The sequence below is a fragment of the Procambarus clarkii genome, chromosome 82, assembly GCF_040958095.1.
Source record: "Procambarus clarkii isolate CNS0578487 chromosome 82, FALCON_Pclarkii_2.0, whole genome shotgun sequence".
Classification (NCBI taxonomy): domain Eukaryota; kingdom Metazoa; phylum Arthropoda; class Malacostraca; order Decapoda; family Cambaridae; genus Procambarus; species Procambarus clarkii.
In genome coordinates this window covers 7,606,586-7,627,302 of record NC_091231.1, presented here as the reverse complement: position 1 = coordinate 7,627,302, position 20,717 = coordinate 7,606,586, and positions in this window count along the sequence as shown.

The following is a 20,717-nucleotide window of genomic DNA, read 5'->3' as shown; positions in this document are numbered from 1 at the left end:
CGTTTCGGTCCGTCCTGGACCATTCTCAAGTCGATTCTCACAATCGACTTGAGAATGGTCCAGGACGGACCGAAACGTCTGGTAAACTTACTTTAGTTACGTTATTGTGACGCCTGTCTCAAAAAGAGCTGTTGGGGGCCTTGTGTTAAACACCCTGTATGCTGATGTGATATTTTATTCTGAAGTGCTGATTAATTCTCTCATAATTTATATATATATGAAACAGCCTCTGATGTGAACGCTAATCATGGATATAATGAATAATAATGAGATGAATTTGACCGCCGGTTTTACGTGGTGGTTTGACATTCCAAACTATGTTTTCATCTCCTATATTGTGAATTATTTTTATTTGAAAACACACACACAAAAATCATGGAATTTTGGGGGAATTTTAATGTCTGGTGAATTAAATAACTTTTTTAATAAATACCAATAAGTGAGATAAATCGTGTTATTGTGAATTGTGGTTGGGATTATTAAATGTATGAAAGGACATTGTATTCGTGGGATCAAGGGAGCTGTTCGTTCTCTCACTTCGCATACAATTTACGGGATATTATAAGTACGAGGCGCAAGCCGGAATATTTTGAAGTACAAGGATATCTATTGTATAATAGGTGTGGGTAGGCGTGGGAGAAGGTAGGGGGGGGGGAGGGGGGAGGGGTTTATGTGTGGGCAGCTGTGGGGAGGGACGTGTGTGGGGGATAGGACTGGTGCTGCTGCTGTCTATCCATCAGCATTAACTTGGAAGGAAGGAGAGAGAGAGAGAGAGACATGATCTGGGTTTCCTGTTTCCTCATTTAGACAGGTACAAGTGTTATGGGTGTGACGGTGACGCCAGGGACCGTGTGACGCCTGTAACACATGTACGGGGCCAGGCCTGACCTGTGACAGCTTGGTACAACAGACTGTTGTTGCTTGGAGCAGCCCCCCGCAGGCCCACATATCCACTTCAGCTCGGATAGTCACGTGCACTTCTGGCAGAAAACTGCCCAGTTTTTTTCTTGAAGACTTCAATTTGTATTCCCGCAATATTTGTTATATTTTCTGGAAGGATGATGCACAACCATATGGGCCTCTGATGTTCATTCATTGTTCTCTGATTGTGCCTATGGCATCTCTGTTCTTCACCTGTTCTCTGTTCTGTTTATCGTTCTGTTCTCCAGGTAAAGAGAACAGAACACTCCAATTTGTTGTTATTTTACTGTGAAAATTTGGCAACTGGCCAAATTTCAGTATTGTTTATGAAATAAATAATATTAGAAATTATTTTCCAGTATTTCTGCATGTTTATATAACATATTTGCTGATCAAAGCTCCAAATACTTGGCATATATTAAGTTAACTTTAAGTTTGATTTTAATAATAGTTTTAGATGGTTAGAATTCCGGAAGCAAAAGAAATTTGGATCTTTGGGAACACCAATAATTACCAGACACTGATCGCTGAGTGAATGTAACGACCGAATTAGACCCGAGAAAGGTAGAATGAGGTGGTAATAGTTAGTCTGAATCTTAGACAAGGAGAATAGAACAAGTGAGAGAGGGAAGACGTTTCCTTCCCTCCCCTAGATTGAGGAGCGGAAAAGGAGGGAGGGAAGAAAGAGGGGGGTGGGATAGCCCTCTTTTACCCCTGGAAGGAAATAGAAAGCTGAGGAGAGAATAGCTGACCGCACGTGACCTCTAAGGGGTTAAAAGACAGGTGTTGGAATGCAAGTCGACCTATTGAAGGAGACTGAGATCAAATTGACACTATCTGGCCCAAAGAGAGAGAGAGAGAGGGGGGGGGGGAGTGAGGGAAGGAGGGGAGGAGGGGAGGGTGTGGTTACATATTGTGGGAGGGGGGGGAGAGGGAGGGAGAGAAAGAGAGGGGAAGCGGAAGAATGGAAGGGGGGGACGGAGGCAAGCCATGCCTAATCACAGGAGAAAAGGAATGTGACCTCTTCGACTACACAGCAATTGCTGCATCACCCTACACAATGCACCAGGGAAGACATCTCCCCCACTCTCCCCTCCCTTGTCGTCCTCCCCTCTCCCTCTCTCTCTCCCTCTCGTGTTTCTCCCCTCCCTCTCCATCACTCTACAACCCTCACCTTCCATCACTATCGTTCCACAACTCCCTATCTCAACGCAAACTCAAATAAAACCGTAGATCCCGATTCTGAATTAAAATTTTTGGATCACATCTTAAAGCATCATGGGATGGTATTGAAATAAGGAAATGACCGGAATAAGGAAATGATGTGTTCTTGAGCCTTAGTGAAAACACGTCTGGTACGTGTTTCAGCATATCTCTCTCTCTCTCTCTCTCTCTCTCTCTCTCTCTCTCTCTCTCTCTCTCTCTCTCTCTCTCTCTCTCTCTCTCTCTCTCTCTCTCTCTCCATCCCACATGTCCATACGCCCTAGAGCTGAGAGAGAGAGAGAGAGAGAGAGAGAGAGAGAGAGAGAGAGAGAGAGAGAGAGAGAGAGAGAGAGAGAGAGAGAGAGAGAGAGAGAGAGTTAAGGGAGACGACAAGGAGAAACAAAAGGGTGGAGGTAAAACAAATCTCTGATGGTGTGAAAGGTAGCGAGGAGGAACGCAAGCAACTCGGGCCCCTCTGCCAACCTGGCCGAGGGGCTGATGAGCGAGTAGTGTGGGCTCCGGGCGTGTTGACGTCGGGGTGTTCGTCTTGATTACACCCTCTAATGTTTTGTGGAGGCCGCCACGGACACAATGGTGCCTACAGGCCGAGAGCCGCGCTGAAATAAAGTTACCACAACCGCCCTGTAAACTGCAACACAGAGGCGAAGGATGCGGGTATTATATTTCACCTCGCACGAAACGAAAAATTATATAACTATATATAATATTATAAATATTTTTTTTAATATGGAAGGGAGTATCACCTCTGGCTGGAAGAAGGGGGGACCCTGAGCCTCGGAGGATACCACACATAATGCATTAGAGGGAATGTTTAGGTCCCCTCCAATATAGTTTCTTTGTGCTTTTCTCCTACCACCCTCTTCCTTTTTTTGTGCTTTATTATGTATTTAAAGATTATATATATATATATATATATATATATATATATATATATATATATATATATATATATATATATATATATATATATATAATATATAATTTTCAGTGGAGGTTGTGAAATCGAGTAAATATCAGGAAATTCGAAAAAAGTATATATTAATATGCGAGGTATGTCAGCGTGAAGTTAGCTGTTTATGCCTGCTGGAGCTAACTTAAGTTATTAGGCAATATATATTTTTTCTAGAACACTATCCTCTGACCATTTTACATCCACCCCAATTATTAGGGGGGGGGTTGCACAGTAGTGTGGGAGGGTAGTGGGAGCAGTAAAGAAACAGTGCCCCCCAATCCCCCCCCCCCAATCACAGGATTTGAGGACTATAGATATGAGGGGCCTGACGGCAGAGTGAACAGCGCTTGGGATTCGTAGTCCTGAAGTTCTGGGTTCGATCCCCGGCGGAGGCAAAATCAAATGGGCGGAGTTTTTTTTTTTCACCCTGTTCACCTAGCAGTAAATAGGTACCTGGGAGTTAGACAGCAGCTACGGGCTTCTTCCTGGGGATCTGTAACAAGGAGGAGGCCTGGTCGAGGACCGGGCCACGGGTATATATATATATATATATATATATATATATATATATATATATATATATATATATATATATGTATATATATATATATATATATATATATATATATATATATATATATATATATATATATGTATATATATATATATATATATATATATATATATATATATATATATATATATGTATATATATATATATATATATATATATATATATATATATATATATATATATATATATATATATATATAAATACACATATATATACATATATATATGTGTGTGTGTGTAGTAGAGGAAGTCTTGGGCATCATTAGCCATTATGTGAATTCGTAAACACAATGCTTCACAGACCAATAGGGTTGAAGATTTATTACTGGTAATTATTATATATTTTGTTTGATATCCTGGCGGGAATTTTGAATGCACGCATAATTTAGTCATCAACCGGTCCAGTAAATCATTAGTATTTAACAGGTTTGTACAGTTTATGGCTGGTCGGTGTGTGAGAGAGCAGCCATGCTGACATCCGGTCTAGAACCCCCCCTCCACCCCCCACCCCCACACACACACACACTCCCCTCTCTCAAACGTACACACACACACACACACACACAAGAACTCCCCACCCCACCTCCCCACCCCACCTCCCCACCCCACCTCCCCACCTCCGCCCTGCCCCCGAAGATCTACGACTTCTAATGGAGCAAACACCATCAGGAGACAAGTAAGGCAGACTGCATTTTCCTGGATTGCCGCGAAAACTTTTGGCTCTGCTCATCTCGAGCGACTCAAATACGACCTCGGGAAGCAGCTGTGTATCGCAAATAGTACTAAAGTGGACGATGGAGTACCTACCAGGAAGAAGACAAAGAGTCATAGTGAAAGGAAAGCTATGGGAATGGAGGGAGATGTAATGAGTGGAGTTCCTCAAGGGGCGGTACTTGGCCCCATCATGTTCTTAATAAAAATAAACGATCTAGCAGAGGACGTAGGCTCATTCTCATCAATGTTTTGTAAATCCAGTTCTTGAAGAATAAGAAAGAAAGAATAAGAATTTCTTTCAACTGGAAGAAAGAAAGAATAAGGCAGAAATGATAACGACGTACAAGATACAGAAAGAATTTGACAAGGTAGATACAGAAGAATGTTCAAATTGAGGAACAGTAAAATAGGGGACATAATTAGAAACTGGCGGAAACAGATTGGCAGAGTTTCTTTCATCCTGATCCGCCTGTTACCTAGCAGAAAATAGGTACCTGGGAGTTAGACAGCTGTTACATGCTGCTTCCTGTGTGTATATGTGTGTGTGTGTGTGTGTGTGTGTGTGTGTGTGTGTGTGTGCGTGCGTGTGCGTGTGTGTGTGTGTATGTGTGTGTGTGTGTGAAAAAATTAGTAACAGTTGATTGACAGTTGAGAGGCGGGCCAAAAGAGCAGAGCTCAACTCCCGCAATCACAACTAGGTGAACACACACACACACACACACACACACACACACACACACACACACACACACACACACACACACACACACACACACACACACACACATATACACACACACACACACACACACACACACACACACACACACACACACACACATACACACACAGTAATATATGGGCCATAATTAGAAACTGGTACCACAGCTGAATCACATAAATGCCTAAAGAAACTTTTTAGTTTACAATTTGTAAGGGGCGCCTGACAGCTGGGTGGACAGCGCTTAGGAATCGCAGTCCTAAGGTTCCCGGTTCGATCCCCGGTGGAGGCGGAGACAAATGGGCAAAATGCATCTTTCACCCTGATGCCTCTGATACCTAGCAGTAAATAGGTACCTGGGAGTTAGACAGCTGCTACGGGCTGCTTCCTGAGGGTCGGGTGGGGGGAGGGAGGTGACACGAAAAGGAGAAGGCCTGGTCGAGGACCGGGCCGCGGGGACGCTAAGCTTCGAAATCATCACAAGATAACCTCAAGATAGCCTCAAGATAGCCTCAAGATAACCACACTCACACACATGTATCAAGCCCAAAATGCATATTCCTCTAACTCACGTCCTGGGGCCAGATTCATGAAAGCACTTACGCAAGCACTTACGAACGTGTACATCTTTCCTCAATCTTTGACGGCTTTCGTTACATTTATTAAACAGTTTACAAGCATGAAAACGTCCCATTCGACTGTTGTTACTGTTTTAAACAGCCTCCTGGTGCTTCGGAGCTCATTAACTGTTTAATATTTGGAAACAAAGTCGCCAAAGATTGAGAAAAGATGTACAGGTTCGTAAGTGCTTGCGTAACTGCTTCGTGAATCTGGCCCCTGAAAAGTATCTCACTTCCCCCTATCATTCTCAGGCAAATCCTCCCTTTCCTGAGCGGAAATATGTTAATAATAATAGTTATTAATGATAAATAAGGTGTATTATGCAGATACACGCCAACTTGGCTTGATATTTTTCAGGCCTGAGTTCAATCACCCGATGATCGAAGTGAATGATATAAATGAACTAGGCGGGGAGTGGGGGAGTGGGAGGGGGGTTGTACCTTCACTACTCAGTATCTTCAATCACTGTAACGATCTTCACTACAATCCAACTTAATCACTCATTCTGGGGCAATGAGAGGTGACTCGAATCAGCTTTCTGGTGATTCCCAGACGTCTTATACTTAACCCACTTAGCCACGATAGGACAAAAGCCAACCAACAAGAAACTCTACGGAATTTAGGCCGTTGTGAATTCTGTGATCTGTGTTCTGAAAGAGAAAGGTGGAACCACCACTACCCACAGGCTAGAGTGTGTGGTTTAGGCAATCATAAAATCCTGGTTAGGCGCCAGTTCGGGTCTCTAGAACCTCCTGCCAGTGAAATCGGTAAGAGTTCTGGGTTGATTAACTTTTGTCCTGTCGTTGCTGAGTGGGTTAAAGCAAGTAAGTGTCTGGGAATTACCAGAACACTGGTTCAAGTCACCCAATTGCCTCATAATTGTCCTCATAATTGCCTCATAAGAGTCGATGTCCCAAGTAGCAATTGGCACATCGACTCTTGTTATAATACCTCAAAAAATACGAATCTTTCCTGTTCTTCCCCCTTTTAATCCGACTTTTTATCTTCAACATCTTTGTCAACTCTCGTAGGAGTCTTTCTTGGTGCCAAGCTAAACATAAATAAACACATTTTGTCAATGGATCAACATATTGTTTTTCCCGTGTAGCCAAGATTCTCATTGGCTGCACGGCAACTACTTTGCCGTCATGATTGGCTTGGATTATCAGGAACGGCTACAGGGAAGGCCGTCAGAACTTAAGTATAGAAAAACAATCAGGAACGGCTGTGAAGCCGTCAAAACCCGCTTTAGGACCATCAGGAACGGCTTTAATCCCGTCATGAACGGCTATATAGCCGGTTGAAGATATAGCATCAGTAATATATATAGTATCTATATAGCATCAATAACAGCTATATACCTCTCCTCATCAGGAACCAAAAGGCAAGCGACCAAACAGGACTCTTCCTCTCATCAATACTTCCCTCTGGAGTCCGTCTCGTTCTTAGAGTGAGAAGAACAATTATTGTTCCTAATTGTTCTTAAAATGTGCAGAACACTAAGCACACAACAGACATGCTCGTCTCCCTTCTGTGTTATGCTACGCCCCAAAAGGTTCGACTGTGTCCAAAAATTGGTAACGAATTTGCGAATTTAGTTCTCTAATTGTTTTTGCCACAATTTGCCAACTTCGCTTAATTTAATTGGAAATATTTTACGGCGTGTAATTCAATTTTTACGGTTTATATATATATGGCTCGAAGTATTATTTTATATAATCCAAACTCGATGAGAAATATATTCAAATTTGTGGGTTTATATATATATATATATATATATATATATATATATATATATATATATATATATATATATATATATATATATATATATATATATATATATATATTAGTATATTTTGGTAGCAGTCTTTCCTGTAGACATATTTTATTAAATATGACCGAAAAAGTAAGATTAATAATTCTAACACGAATTTTCTCAATCTTTCGTACATTATGCTTCACTGTTGGAGGTAAATCAAAAATCACTTCTCCAAAATTCATTTTTATTTCTAGTCTGACGCGACACGGGCGCGTTTCGTAAAACTTATTACATTTTCAAAGACTTCACAAATACACAACTGATTAGAACTTGCGTTTCCCTGATTTTATATCTACATTTGAGTGAGGTGGGAAGGGTGATGTGGCATTACATTTGAGTGAGGTGGGAAGGATGATGTGGCATTAGAGAATATTAATAGGGTATTAAAAGTATCAACACAAGACAGAACACGAAACAATGGATATTGAATAGAAGTGTTTGTAGAAAGCCTATTGGTCCATATTTCTTGATGCTTCTATATTGGAGCGGAGTCTTGAGGTGGGTAGAATATAGTTGTGTACACAACTATATTCTACCCACCTCAAGACTCCGCTCCAATATAGAAGCATCAAGAAATATGGACCAATAGGCTTTCTACAAACACTTCTATTCAATATCCATTGTTTCGTGTTCTGTCTTGTGTTGATACTTTTAATACCCTATTAATATTCTCTAATGCCACATCATCCTTCCCACCTCACTCAAATGTAATGCCACATCACCCTTCCCACCTCACTCAAATGTAGATATAAAATCAGGGAAACGCAAGTTCTAATCAGTTGTGTATTTGTGAAGTCTTTGAAAATGTAATAAGTTTTACGAAACGCGCCCGTGTCGCGTCAGACTAGAAATAAAAATGAATTTTGGAGAAGTGATTTTTGATTTACCTCCAACAGTGAAGCATAATGTACGAAAGATTGAGAAAATTCGTGTTAGAATTATTAATCTTACTTTTTCGGTCATATTTAATAAAATATATATATATATATATATATATATATATATATATATATATATATATATATATATATATATATATATATATATCCATCAAGCCATCCATCCAACTATCAATCCATCTATCTATCGATTCACCTATCCATCCTCTATCCATCTATATATATCCAATTTTATATCCATCTATCCATCCATTTAAGCACTAATCTACTCCTCTATCCATCCATCTATCCAACTATCTATCCATTCCATCTCTGTCTCGCTCTATTATGAACCATATAAATACCTCTACCATTGCCGGATAGACCGTCGCCGGTGGGAGAAATTCAGCGCTGTGAATCATTACAAAATATAATAATTACCCCTCACACTTTGAGAGCGCTTAGAAGATGTGGGAGGAGCGTTTGTTTTATGGGACTACGGGCAAATTATTGGGTACAATGGAGATAGCAGGTTGAGGGGAAAGAAGGGGAGGGGGTAGAGGGGTTGGAAGAATAAAAGTAGAGGGGGAAAATAGAGGGAGAGGAGAAAATGGGAGATGGGGAACTAGACAACAGAAGGGGGAAAGAAAGAAATGGAGCGGAGAAGGGGTGAAATGGATCAAGAGGAGGGAAGAGGGTGTGAAATAAGAGAAGAGGAAGGGAGAGGAGGGGGAAAGGGGTGTGTGGTGGGAGGGGAAGAGACAGATACAAATTCACCCCGATATATATAATATATATCTTACCCAAGTTAGACATTATTCGGAACTTTGAAGAGCAAAATACTGTGAAGCATTAAGCAGGGTGGGGGGTAGGAGGGGGTTTCCCTTCTCACCTGAGACCGCAGGGTATATAGTGAGAGTTATCAAGTTACAGTGGTTGATGAATGAGGTGATTTGTCTATGTGAGGTTGTTCCTCACTACCAGGGCACACGCTGGTCTTATCATTATGTCTAATGCTGATTTATGAGGCATGAAATCATTCTCAGCTTCCTCCTCCTCTCTCTCTCTCTCTCTCTCTCTCTCTCTCTCTCTCTCTCTCTCTCTCTCTCTCTCTCTCTCTCTGTCTCTCTCTCTGTCTCTCTCTCTCTGTCTCTGTCTCTCTCTCTGTCTCTCTCTCTCTCTCTCTCTCTCTCTCTCTCTCTCTCTCTCTCTCTCTCTCTCTCTCTCTCTGTCTCTGTCTCTGTCTCTCTCTCTGTCTCTGTCTCTCTCTCTGTCACTGTCTCTCTGTCTCTCTCTCTCTCTCTCTCTCTCTCTCTCTCTCTCTCTCTCTCTCTCTCTCTCTCTCTCTCTCTCTCTCTCTCTCTCTCTCTCTCTCTCACTGATTCCATTCGTTTATTTTAACCTGAGAATAAGGTTCAACAGCAATAGAAAATGCTATTTTAAAAATAGTATTGTAAGCTAACTCCAGTTATTCTACATTATCTTGTTCAAGGCCCTGCTCCAGAAACTAGTCTTTGTAATGAGATTATTTAATAATAATTTATTATTTATTAGCTTCGTTTATTGATAAATGAATAAGCACTTAAGGTACAGAATGAAGGCGAAGGGTAATTGTGTATCAGAGACTCGGTCTTGTAGATAATATATTATCTACAATATCTATCTATAATATATATATCCAGTAATTTGGTATAATTTGCAATAGTTTTTTTTCATAAACTAGTAATTATCAAGGACTTTTATCAATCTTAACTTCTCTAGTTTGTATACATCACATTGTGTTTTTTTTTATATACTTAGTGTCCTAAATACTATATAATTTGTTATACCCCTTTCATACATGTGTGTATTTCAGTCTTGTCATCTTTTACTCTAAGACTTTCAACAATAATAACCATATTTATATATATCTGAAGCTCCCTTTATTAGAGGTTTCTAGCTCTTAGCATTAAGTTTCTCATTCCTTTCTGAATTATTATTCAATCGATATTGTAATACCCCATAAGTCAACTTGATCATTTAAATGGGTTCCTAACATGGGTCAGGTAAAGATGAGGAATATCACTAGACCCCTAAAATGATTCATAAAGGTTCTGGATATGAGTACAAGTATAGTCTATTGCGAACATTTGTGCATCGATCTCTTTCTTGCTTAAGATTCCTACTGTTCACGACTTGTCTCTTTCGCACTTAGGTTTAGGAGTTATTGATAGTTTCAAATCCAGTTGTCGTGTTAATTTTATTTATAGATTTAGAGTTCTGTATTTGTCAGCATTAAACTATATTTGTCAATTTTTCGCCCATTTGTAAAGAATAGGAATGATAATTGCAGACATATTGGATGAGAGAGAAATAGATAGGTGGAGAGAGAGAGAGAGAGATAAAAAGGAATAGATAGTTTAGTTTGTGTGTAATTAAACTTACGGTGATGTGTGGTGTCCTCGACCCTCATTTTCACAGTACTTTCACAGTACCAAAGCCAACAGTAAATAATGCCCTCCTTACCTCTCAACAATATCAAATTACCCACCGCCTTAAGATATAAATTTGACACGGTTGTACAGCAAGATCTTCCGGCAAGAGGCCCAAGAAATGCTACACTTCCTGGCAAGACAGGACCATGATATAGATAACAGGAGCAGCCACGTGGAGAAGACCTCAGCGATGATGTTAACTCGTAGGGTTCGACGTCGGATTCTTGTATGGTCCGGGAAACCTTGTTTTATACCCAATGAACAGTTCAGACCACCAAGAAACTTGCATCTCCCCTACCCCACACGGCAGGTTCTATGGCATCCCAGGAAGGTTCTGTGGCACCCATGAAAGGTTCTGTGGCACCCATGGCAGGTTCTGTGGCACCCCAGGAAGGTTACCTGACCTTACAATGACTTCAGGTGTTCAAAGTGCCCGCGGCCCGGTCCCCAATCAGGCCTCCTGGTTTGCTGGACTGGTCAACCAGCATTTCTCTGGTAATATGATATATGTACATATAATACATATAATGGTATAGTACATATGAGATATATGTTTTCTCTACCCCAGCAAGTTCTCTGGCCGCCCATCCGGCCTCCGACACTGAGTTATTCAGCAGTGTTTACTGATCTTTTCCAGCAGATGTTTTGGGGAATACTGTGTGTGTATGTGTGTGTAATTACCTAAGTGTAGTTACAGGATGAGAGCTACGCTCGTGGTGTCCCGTCTTCCCAACACTCTTTGTCATATAACGGTTTGTGTGTGTGTACTCACCTAGTTGTACTCACCTAGTTGTGTCTGCAGGATCGAGCATTGACTCTTGGATCCCGCCTTTCGAGCATCGATTGTTTACAGCAATGACTCCTGTCCCATTTCCCTATCATACCTGGTTTTAAAATTATGAATAGTATTTGCTTCCACAACCTGTTCCTGAAGTGCATTCCATTTTCCACTACTCTCACGCTAAAAGAAAACTTCCTAACATCTCTGTGACTCATCTGAGTTTCAATCTTCCATCCATGTCCCCTCGTTCTGTTACTATTCCGTGTGAACATTTCGTCTATGTCCACTCTGTCAATCCCGTCAATTTCTGTACTGTGTGTGTGTGTGTGTGTGTGTGTGTGTGTGTGTGTGTGTGTGTGTGTGTGTGCGTGAGTGTGTGTGAGGGGGAGGGAGAGAACTGTTGTGTGAGGGGGAGAGCATAGGCTGAGTGGGAAGGGAGGAGCATATGACCTGAATGGGAGTGAGAGAGGGAAGAGCATCTCCAGAGCTGGCGAAAAGAGCTCTAAAGAGCAGTGAGAGCGTGACCTCTGCGTAGGCAATAGAGGCGACCTTTGCAGCTTCCTTTGTCTTAATGTGGAAGAGATTGGGCAGTGGCGTGAACGCCATCGGCAATATTTTTGACTTCCATGTAAATTAGTACCAATAGTAGGTCAATTAGCGTTAGCAATTAGCATTGATTCACAGTTGGAAAACATTTACATTCTCTAGGCATTGAGATAATATTTCACAAACAATTTGTTCATTTAGCAGAGTCTTTCAATATCTTATCAAGCGGTCCAAATCGGTCCTCAAACAAACATATATATATCTGATAATGCCTTCATGCAAATGAGGTCTGCAGTTGCATGCTTCCGACGCAGCTGTAGAGGCTGGTATAAGCCTTCTAGCTGCACAAATGCAGATGTACCAAATGTATTAATAAAAAAAAATCAATGAGAATCTGTGGGTTATGGCTAATTTTTTTGTTAGTTTTGACGATTCTTTGTCTGGCTTTTATGGGACGAGGCAGTTTAAAGTCAAAACAGAGGATATGATTCGAATCTAGATGATTGGCAACTCAAATCTCTGTTCGTCTCTTGAGTTGCAAATTGGTGGTGCCTGGTTAGAGAGCATTCTTGGATCTTAACAGGCCAGCAGGTTAGTGAAGGGAGGACTGGAAACGCTTTCAGCGTGACCTGTGTCGAAGGTCTCGCTTCGTGCCGGTCGTCGTTCAATCCCCGACTGTCCAAGTGGTTGGGCACCGTTCCTTCCTCGTCCCATCCCAAATCCTTATCCTGACCCCCTTCCCAGTGCTATACAGTCGTAATGGCTTGACGCTTTTCCCTGGTAGTCAAGCCATAATTCCCTCCCTCCTCCACCTCTTCATCTTCCTCTCCCGAAGAGATGGGGCGTAGCAGCATCCGACATATCAGGCGCTGGCAGATTTGCATCTCTAGCGGGATACCCGGAGGGAGGGAATTATGAAGGGAAAATGCCAAGCCATTTACGACTGTATGGCACTGGGAAGGGGGTCAGGATAAGGATTTGGGATGGGACGAGGGGTAAGGAATGGTGCCCAACCACTTGGACGCTCGGGGATTGAACGAGTTTACCAGAATAACTGCGTGTCTATACCGGTTATAACAGATTCAAGGGGGTTCGGTACCTCGAGGGTAAACCTCTCCCCCCTTACCTCAACCCCTTTCCCCTACTGCTCGACGAGAGGTTTCGTTACCTCAATGATTAACTCGCAGGTAACTAACCTCCCTTAGCCTCACCTGAAGGGGAGGGGGGAGGGGGGGGGACGAGAAACTTCCCATTCGCTCGGAAACCCTTAAGTTCCTCATCATTGTCTGCGTCTTGGAAGGAGGAGAAAAACCACCAAACAAAATAAAAAAAAAGCCGCGCATGACCTATTATGCTGAGTTCTTTTCTCCTCGGCGTCTCATTCTGTGGCGGGGGAGGGAAAAAATATATAATAAAAAAATCATTTTCTCCCTCACTCCCTTTCAAGGTCTTTCATCCCACAATTGTGCTTGCAGGAGCTGATTTTTAGTCTCTTATAAGAACCCCCATTTCCAACGTATAGTGCAACGCGCTTTATTTATTTGATTAATTTATGATTCACTCGGCACTTGAATTTATGCCCGCCATTTTTTTTTTTTTTTGCCTCACAAGTTTATAAGACTCGGTCCCATATCATGATCTCAAATCCTCAAATCCCTCCCTAAAATTTTTTAAATTTTCAAGCATGTTGTGTAGTCAGGGATTCACTAAAGGATCTGAACCCTACTTCCTCACCTCTGTGGAATTGGAATGGTGCATTCGTCATGGTCTTCATCTGTACACAGTCACACTTCTTTCTCTTGTCGACAAGAGCAAAAAAATATATATTGTAAAAAAGACGGTCAGCTAACTGTCAGCGTAAGAGAGAGAGAATGCGAGATTTAAAGGCAAGATTTGTTTCTTGAGAGAGGGGGGGGGGGGGGAGGGGGAGAAAATTCTAATGATGGAGAAGAATTCTGATTTTTCCGTTGCATGATAAGTGTGAAGGTCGTAGAGGAAGGTTTAGGGGTCAGATAGGGCGTGTGTAAGCTGTAAGTAAGTTGAGCAGCTATTCTTAAATAAGTCTTAATCTGGTAATAATCAGGCGGCTGTGAGATGTAAACACCTTCAGCAGGTTAAAGCAGGTCTTAAGTAGGGGGACTGGATGGCCGGATGCTAGGTCGGTTCTTTTGGTAAGATCTGGCGCCCAGGTCTCGTCCACCTGTCCTTCCCATCTTTCTCCACACACACACACACACACACACACACACACACACACACACACACACACACACACACACACACACACACACACACACACACACCCTTTCTTTCACCCTAAGTGCCCCTGTTACCTAGCAGTAAATAGGTACCTGGGAGTTAGTCAGCTGTCACGGGCTGCTTCCTGGGGTGTGTGTGTATGTGTGGTGTGGAAAAAAAAAATAGCTAGTAAACAGTTGATTGACAGTTGAGAGGCGGGCCGAAAGAGCAAAGCTCAACCCCCGCAAAAACACAACTAGTAAACACAACTAGTAAACACACCCTCCCCATCTTCCTCCTCCAGCTCACACCCCCCTCACTAATCACCTTCCCCACACACATCCCTATATCCCTCTCTACAGCCCTCTCCATCTCTACATTCACACCCTCTCTACACCCTCTCCTCCTTTCCCTCTTTACCCCTTTTTTTTCTCCCTCTCCATATGTCTTTTTGATCTTCCACCCACACGCACATCATCCTTGTCGCCACCTCCTCACCCTCAACACCACAATCTTTATCCTACACTATCTCCATCACTGTAACCAAAAGGTTATACCCAGAATGCAAATCTGGCATCTGAACATACGTTTTGAAAGTCAATATCTTAATTAACTTTTATTTAGTAGCACATTTAGGTACATCTGCATTTGTGCAGCTGTCCTAGACTATATGAAGGGGAGTACAGCGTGTCAAAAAGCTAGCTACGTGATGCTAAAATCTCCATCACACAGGATGGTTAGTCATACAGAGGCATGTGATAAGTAGTCTACACTGGCAGACTCTGGGTGCATTATGAGGATATCATCATCACAAGAGTGAATAAAGTAATTTATACTTGCTTGATGGGGTTCTGGGAGTTCTTCTACTCCCCCAAGCCCGGCTGCCTAATGTCTGACCTTCATTGTAGGGCAGACAGACAGGCATTCTTATTTTGTAGACAGATCTGACAAAGTCACTGAGATTCTGTTATGGGTATTAAGGTTTTGATCCGGTATTGTTTATGAGGGTTAGAGTTAAAGAGGTTTTAAGGCGGTATAAGGCGTGGTCATCTCACTCCTGTCTCGCTATCTGTGTTTGTCTGTCTCTCAACCCCTCCACGCTACCCACACCGTTCACTTCCTGTCTACACGTGTGTGTGTGTGTATATAGGACCGTTGTTTACGCAGGGTTCGACCCCCAGGTGTGGGCGACAGGATCAGACGGGACATTCGTCTCTGCCTGCTCACTAATGTCTCCGTACGCACAATAACAGTGGTTAGTGCGTTCACCCTCATTACCGCGCGTGCACCCGCGCATTACCCCCCCCCCCCCCACTCCAACCTCCTCCGAATGCGTTTATGCGCATAAACAAATTTATGTTCCATTCAAACCTTTTTTTTCCTTCAGAACGTGTGAAAGTGTGTAATTATAAATGTTTTTTTTTACCTGAATTTCAGTGTTGTGAAATGGGTTTCTGTCCCTAGGCTCCGCCTTTTATAATGGCGAAAGGGTTGGATTATAGTTAATTTTTTATATATACTCTTATTTCTCCCTTAATCGTTCGTCTGAGTGGCTCCTACCCGTCTCTTGGCTTCTTGTTATCTTCTTAATCTTATTAAAACTAGTTTGTTTCTGAATATCTTGTATGCCGCTATCATCTCTCTCTCTCTCTCTCTCTCTCTCTCTCTCTCAACTGTGTTATTCCTTGAAGTAGATTACCGGCACATCTCTCATCATTTTCAGATATTTTCTCGAGATTTGTAATTTAATTTGCTCATGTATGATAACAATATGTGTCACTAAACTTTTTCGTAATCTGATGTGGAATTTCGATGTCCTTTTTTATTATTATTGATAAAATCCCGCTTGTGACGTCTTGGCTATTTCTCTTTAATAAATTGTAGACGATATATAAATATATTTGTGTGTGTGTGCGTGTGTGCCGCTCTCTCAAAGTCTCTCTCTCTCTCTCTCTCTCCTCCCCTCACAGAGTCAGGCTTTCCCCTCACAGTCCCTGCTAATTACTAAACAACAGGTCGAGGGTGGAATGAGTGAGGACTATTATCCTCTCCGTTAACACTTTTCCCCCTTAATCGCTTGTCAATCACCTCAAACGTTATATGGATTTAAATCCCTTCCCCCAACCCCTCTTCACACTGACTCCTTTCTCCCACACTGACCCTCTCCCCCTCCCTCCACTCATTCAAACCATCTCCTCACAAAATTCTCAGTATCACAACTCCAGGCATCACAACATCACAACATCACAACCTTCACCAAGCAAACACTCAACAACAGTCTAATATGCCACTCTGTCAATCCCTCTCGTTATCTTGAGGTTATCTTGAGTTGATTTCGGGGCTTTAGTGTCCCCGCGGCCCGGTCCTTGACCAGGCCTCCACCCCCAGGAAGCAGCCCGTGACAGCTGACTAACACCCAGGTACCTATTTACTGCTAGGTAACAGGGGCATTCAGGGTGAAAGAAACTTTGCCCATTTGTTTCTGCCTCGTGCGGGAATCGAACCCGCGCCACAGAATTACGAGTCCTGCGCGCTATCCACCAGGCTACGAGGCCCCCTATATAGGAAAGTTATAGGAACATTTTGGCCATACAACCCAAACTAGTTAAGATATCACAATAACATATCCAACTGGAGATCGGGGACAACAAATTAATCATTCTCCTTGCTGTGTATCTACTTCGCTTCAGCTGTAATTTCAAGATTACAAACTTTCTGCATCATCTAATAATGACTAAAAATAAATTCTTTCTTACAGCAAATACATGAAGCCTGTATCTTGTAATTTCCACAACCTGTGTACTACTACAACAACTCAGATCCTATACATGTTAATTCTGATAATGAAAATCAAAAGATCTCCCACGTTTTTTCCAAGTATGCAAATATGTCTTCCTCCCACACACTCCATAGGACTGAGTACCCTCCCACAGTGTGTTCCATTAGTGACATATTAAGCAACCCTATTTTCTCACACACACACACACACACACACACACATATATATATATATATATATATATATATATATATATATATATATATATATATATATATATATATATATATATATATATATATATATTTTACATTTTATACAGTTACATTTTAATGATTCAAGATAATGTGTTTTTTGTTGTTGAAAGGGCTGCCCTGATGAAAAATGAAAAGATAATATTTTCAGCATTCAAAGTAAAAAAATCAAAATGTTTCTTTCAAAATTGTCCTTCAATTTAAATTCACGGCTTTCGTCTGGTATTCTTGCAATTATATGCAGCCATCATCCCGTCCCCCTCCCCCCCCCCCCCCTCGTGGCCACCTCCCTAGGTTACGGGGATTGGTGAGTGGGAGGGGGGTGAGGGGGATTGATTAGACTCCACCGTTTGGAAACCATGATTACCATAACCTTAAGGTTCGAACCTCCCGATCGACCTAATCCCAGCTTCCATGTACCCCAAGCACTATAACTAGGTACAGTAAACAGTGCACCATATATATTTTAACACCATATAACGCTTCATAATGCTAACCCCCTCCCCCTATTTAAACCCCCCACGTACCACAGCCCGAACTGCCATATATAAACCCATGCACCATAACCCCAGCCCACGGGAGACATCTCCCGTCACGCAGGGTGCAGTCGCACCTCCATAGATCTCCAGTATCAGCTCTTGATACTGGTATTGGCTCAAAAGGACCACCACTTACGGGCTATTCATGCCCGTGCCACCTTTTAGGTGGCTTAATCTTTATCAATCAATCAATCAACCCCAGCCACAATATCCCTTCCCCCATGAACCATAACCTCCGACACCCAGACACAATTACTCTAAACACATCCTGGCTACAATAGCCCCTCACCCCTCACCCCCCTCCTCCTCCCTTCACCCGGAGTTGCATTGTATCTAACAAATGTTTTTGAAATCATTGTAAATTCATTAACTACCAGGCCCCGGGTTGCATTCACTGGGTTTCTGTTGGAGGCTCAAAACGGTTAATATCCTTGTTCCTGACCAAAAAAAAAAATCAGAGGACATTGAAATCTAGACATTCACGGAGTCCAAACGAGTCCAGACGAGTCCCAACACCTCACACCATTTTTGGTGGGGAAGTAAGCCAGTGGAATTATTTTATCCTGTGACCCCCATTGTTCCTGTTACTCTTTAACGGAGCGGGGAAATGTTCTCTGTTTTCAAGGAAAAGACTAGACATAAATGTTCCTCTTATTATTTGTCATTTCTTTGTTAAAGGTTTGTTTGTTAGGGCTATGTGTGAGATGAAAGGGGGGAGTTCAGGGAGTAGGGGGGGTTCAGGGAGTAGGGGGAGATATTGGGGGGGGGGTTCAGGGAGAGGGTAGTGGGGTAGTAGTTTGGGTTGGGATTAGGGGTTGTTAATGTGAAGTAGGGGTAGGGGGGAAAAGGGGTGGTAGCAGGGGGGGGGGAGGGATAAAAGGGGGTAGTAGAAGGGGAAGGGGGGTAGTGGGGGGATGATAGAATGGGACAGGAGAAAGTGGAAAATGAAAGGGAATCTAGATGGTTTGTGAAGGGGACTTGAAGGGGAAGCTGGCAGAGTCTTTAAAAGTGTTGAAGGACCCAAACATCAGTGAAGGACTCAAACATCAGTGAAGGTCCCTCACGACCCAACCTCCACCGTAGCTTCGAGTCTCCAGCCCGTCAAACACCTCGAGACAGGTCTTCTCAGATAGACAGCAATCACTAATCAATCCTACGATCTGAAGAACCTTAAAGATAGAGTAATGGTGTATAGCGAAGTGCTGCGGCCTGGTCGCCCCAGCCCGGACGCGGGACGCACTTGCGTACACATCTGGGGGACTCTCCCAGAGTCGTACACTCTCTCTGGGGGGGAGAGAGAGAGAGAGAGAGAGAGAGAGAGAGAGGGGGGAATTTTTGGTACAAATCTCGGACGTGCGTCTATTCCTCGTGTATTTATGAATCTGGTCAAATATGCTGAAGCGTAATCATTACCGGAAAGCCCATATTGAGCGCTCGCGTTATGCGTAGTGGAAATACGCCTTTGATCATTAGGGCGTCGATGTATGCGTGATAATGAGACAAAGGGAGATACCCATCCTCCCCCCCCACCCGCCACAGCCTAGTTGCTCTATTCCCCCAACTAATTTCCAAAATGGATGTTATACCCCCCAAATCCCTCAACAATTTCCGACGTTCCTGCATAATGATAAAGTAATAGCCTCGTCGATTTCGCTCTCGTTCTGTAAAATGAAAAGAACCCCAAAAAAAAGGCCCTTCTGCCCCCGGCTGCTGCGAGGATCAGCCACCATTTTTAACACAGTGGAAACATGGCCTGGAGCCCCCAGAGGCACACTTGATATTTGCAATTTAGTGAGGTGGATCTATGTACTATACAGGGTACAGCTGCCCTTGCATAAAAGCTGCACCAACAGCCCGTGTCGGAGCCCCCCCCCCCCCCGCACACGCAAAAACAAAAATACAAAAAAACCTCAGCTTTTTCTCTCGAGACGAAAACTTTGGACATTCTGGTGGTATAAAAAATTTGAGGAGGAGTATAGGAGGTTATATATGTGTGTAATTTTGATGGATATTCTCTAGTAAGAGCGTGTGGATATGTGGGGCCAGAGTGGGGATGTATGGGTTCTGTATCGTGTTCGATCGTATACAAAACGATTCGCCAGCGGATTTTGGCATCTACTTAACCAAACTTAGCTGAACCCAACTTAACCTAACCCAACTAGCCCGGTACAGCCTAGCATAACAATGTATACGGTTTTAATAAACAGAAAACGAGCTTCGTTGCATCGTCTCGTTTCCGAAACGACCATTGACCAAGCCTGTTAGGCTCTTCGAGATCCCACCTCCCCCTCCCCCCCCCCCACCACCACCAACCATCTCCTAGGCCTACAACTGAATTCAACCCCCCTAGGATTCAACTCACAACAGTGGCCTATATAACTCCCGAGTACCTATTATACCCACAAGGTGAGCAGAAGCAACATCGAAGTCGAAGAGGTCGAACTTCGAACTCGAAGAGTTCGAACTCTTCGAACTGACTATATGAACTCTTGCATTGCCATGCGGTCAGTACGGTGGGTTATGGTTGATCCTTCTTCCCTTCTTTGGCTGACTTCTTTCCTATCTCACCCTCCCTTCCCCCTCCCTTACCCCTCCCTCAGGCAACCCCCGATCTATAGCCCCTCCTGCCCCTTATCTTCTTCCCTCCCCTCACGAGGCCTCGCCACTAGAATATGATTC